Raw genomic sequence first — 3381 nt, 5'->3', positions numbered from 1 at the left:
CCATAGACAATACTCAACTTCTACACAAAAATTGATAATTCTACACTCTATTTCCAGTGATCTGACTAAACAATCAAGCATGCATACCACCACTTAATTCTACTTGATTTGTCACTAATTGAGCCAAGTTACTTTTGTTCAAACTTTTCTTTTATTTTTGGAAACAGAACAAGCATGGCAAGCATTTGTTTAAGATGGTGAAGTTATATCCAAACATCTAGGCATTCACTTTATTCAAAGCAATAAACCAACACTCCTACAAAATGACTTAAAATGAAAGAAAGATTCAACAATTACAGTTTAAACCAGAACAAGCATGCTTTTGTTTGCCTTTTAAAGAATGGTCAAGGAACAACACCACCTTGTGAAATTTCTTGTTTTCTCCTTGTTGCCAGGAAACAATTTGATTTCTCTTTCTTCTCCTAATTGTTGCTTCATGTTTTTTTTTTAAGCTCCTTGTTTCCTTTCCTGCAAAGAGTGATGAAGTTGCTTGCTTCTCAAGCACTTGAGTGGTTAGCTCAACTATGTATGGGCAAGTGTCTGAGTCTTAAGTTGGGGTGTGAACACCAAACTTAATCTCCTACTTACTCCTCTGCTCTTTGAATCCTTGAATTCTCCTTGGAATGAAGTTGCTGCTAAGGATTTTAAGTATTTCTGTGATTGCTTAGAATGGTTATTCCTTTCATATAATTCAAAGGTTGTTGTGTTCAGTTGATCTTTATGGTGGAACACCAAACTTAGAGTTACACATTCCCCTTTGAATTATTGATCCACGAATTCATTGTTTGGTGTGAAACACCAAACTTAATTCTTTGCAATGCACAGAAACTACTTCACCTTTTTATTGAAACAAACAAAAGAAACAGCAAAAGAGTGTTACCTCAGGTTGGGTTGCCTCCCAACAAGCGCTCTTTTAACGTCATTAGCTTGACGGTTGTCCCTTGTTAGGGTGGATTGTAGTGCTTGATGTCTTCTCCTCTTACTATGAAAACGTCCCCATTTGATTCCTTTATGATTTCCAAATGTTCCATAGAAAGAACTTTCCTGATTGTGAACACTTGAGGAAGCTGTGAAGGAATGGTTTTGAGGCCAGGTGGCATTGGCAGATAATGACTTGATATCACTTCATCTCCCGGAGAGAAACCTTCAGTGGGAATTTTCTTGTTTCTCCACCCTCTTGGCACTTTCTTTACAATTCTTCCCTCTCTCTTGAGGACTTCTTCTTTGACTCTTATGCCAGGAGGTTCCTTCTTATTTGTTTCTTTTAATTCTTGTGGCTTTAACTCTTGCAAATCTTGTTTGCCTTCCAAGGACTGTTTTAGAGTTTTAGTTGCTGGATTGCTTTCCTCCGAACAGAGATGGCTACTATCATCCTTAGGCTTTTCAGATTCTGGTTCAGGGTCAGATGCAGGTTTGAAAACATGGAAAATGAGCTGTTCATCATGTATTCTCAAAATTAGCTCTCCTTGTTCTACATCTATGAGCGCTCTAGCAGTGGCTAGAAATGGCCTTCCCAGAATGATAGGGTGTAGGTAGCTTTCCTCCATGTCCAAAATGACAAAGTCTGTAGGGAAGAAATAATTTCCCACTTTCACCAGCACATTCTCCACTACCCCTTCAGCTTGCTTTTGAGTTTTGTCAGCCAGTTGTATGATTACATCAGTGGATCTTACCTCATTCAGTTGTAGCCTCTTCATAAGAGTCAGAGGCATCACATTTATGCTAGCTCCTAGATCACAGAATCCTCTGTCAATTTTTGTTTCCCCTATGATGCAAGGGATATGGAAACTTCCTGGGTCTGTTTTCTTAGAGACTATGTCCTTCTTGATGAGTGCACTGCATTCCTTGTTCATTATTACAGTTTGTCCTCCCTTCAAAACTCTTTTCTTGCTCAGCAATTCTTTCAAATACTTGATATGTGTAGGCATCTGCTGGAGGATATCAAGAAAGGGAATATTGATATGGAGAGACTTAAATGTCTCTAGGAACCTTGAATATGTTTTCCCTTTTTCACCTCCTCCTAACCTCTGAGGAAATGGTGCTTTTGGTTGGTATGTTTCCAGCGTGCCTTCCTTTTGCATATCCTTAGCTTGCTCCGTTTCGCTTTCCTGCTTAGCTTCTTCCACACTTTCTTTCAAGATTTCTGGCTCCTTTTCTGAGGGTCTGATTCCGTCTTCTTCTGAGACTTCCTTCAATGTGGTGATGGCCTTGCATTCTTCCCATCTCACTCCCTTTTGTTCCCCTTTAGGATTCTTTTCTGTGTCACTAGGGAACACTGCAGTTGACTTAGGGGCCTGTTGAGAAAGTTCTCCTACTCGAGCCTCCATCCACTTGAGTTTTTCGCCATGGTTTCTTAAGGTTGATCTCACATCGTCCCTAAAGTTTTTCAACTCACTTATGTCCTGACCCATGTTTACTAACCTTCCTTCTATCCTGTTTAATTGATCTTGAAATTGTTGGTTCGGATTAGGTTGGGCAGGTTGGTTATTTTGGCCATGATATGGTGGTTGGGAGTAAGTGTTTTGTGTGGCTTGGTATGATCTTTGGTTGGAGTTTTGGTATGTGGAATTGTTATGTTGGTTGTGGTTGTAAGGTTTGTGGTTTTGTGGTTGGCTTTGCTGGTTTCCCCACCCAAAGTTTGGGTGGTTTTTCCATCCTGGGTTGTAAGTGTTGGAATGTGGATCATATGGTTGCCTTTGTTGATTTCCCACATAGTTGGCCTCTTCCCAATCACCTCCTTCAGTGCTTACTTCCTCTTGATCTTGTGTGTATAGTGCAGCCACTTGCTTTGTGTCTAATTTCCTGGTGAGCTCTGCTAGTTGCTTGGCAAACACCTTGTTTTGGGCTAGAATTGTATCCACATGGTTCAGCTCCATCACTCTCTTAGTGTTGTGCCTCTCTGAAGCATAGTAGTACTCATTCTCAGCCACTGTCTCAATCACTTCAATGGCTTCTTCCACAGTCTTTTTCCTGTTCAATGAACCTCCGGATGAATGGTCTACAGCCTTCCTTGATTCATAAGAAAGTCCATCATAGAAAATATGCAATTGCACCCAGTCAGGGAACATGTTTGGTGGGCATTTCCTTGTCAACTCTTTGAACCTCTCCCATGCCTCGTAGAGAGTCTCACCATCCTGTTGTCTAAAAGTCTGAACCTCAGATCGAAGCCTATTGACCTTTTGTGGGGGTAGAAACGTGCCAGAAACTTGCTCTCCACCTCATCCCAGGTTGTTAGGCTGTCCCTTGGGAATGATTCCAGCCACTTAGCTGCCTTGTCCCTAAGTGAAAATGGGAACAAGAGCAGTTTGTAGGCATCTTCCTGGACTCCATTGGACTTCACTGTGTCACAAATTCTCAGGAATTTGGTGAGATGTTGATTTG

The 3381-nt window shown here is 41.0% G+C and overlaps 1 non-coding gene across 1 annotated transcript; it reads left to right on the top strand.

The window, feature by feature from the left end:
- Nucleotides 1-3066: 3066 nt before the first annotated feature.
- Nucleotides 3067-3170, top strand: LOC112793591 (small nucleolar RNA R71). The gene has a single exon (XR_003198289.1). It is a non-coding gene; the product is annotated as a small nucleolar RNA R71 (small nucleolar RNA).
- Nucleotides 3171-3381: the final 211 nt, after the last annotated feature.

This window comes from Arachis hypogaea, chromosome 3 (assembly GCF_003086295.3).
Source record: "Arachis hypogaea cultivar Tifrunner chromosome 3, arahy.Tifrunner.gnm2.J5K5, whole genome shotgun sequence".
Taxonomy (NCBI): Eukaryota; Viridiplantae; Streptophyta; class Magnoliopsida; order Fabales; family Fabaceae; genus Arachis; species Arachis hypogaea.
Note: the sequence above shows the minus strand (reverse complement) of the source record. Positions and strands in the feature narration are given on the sequence as shown.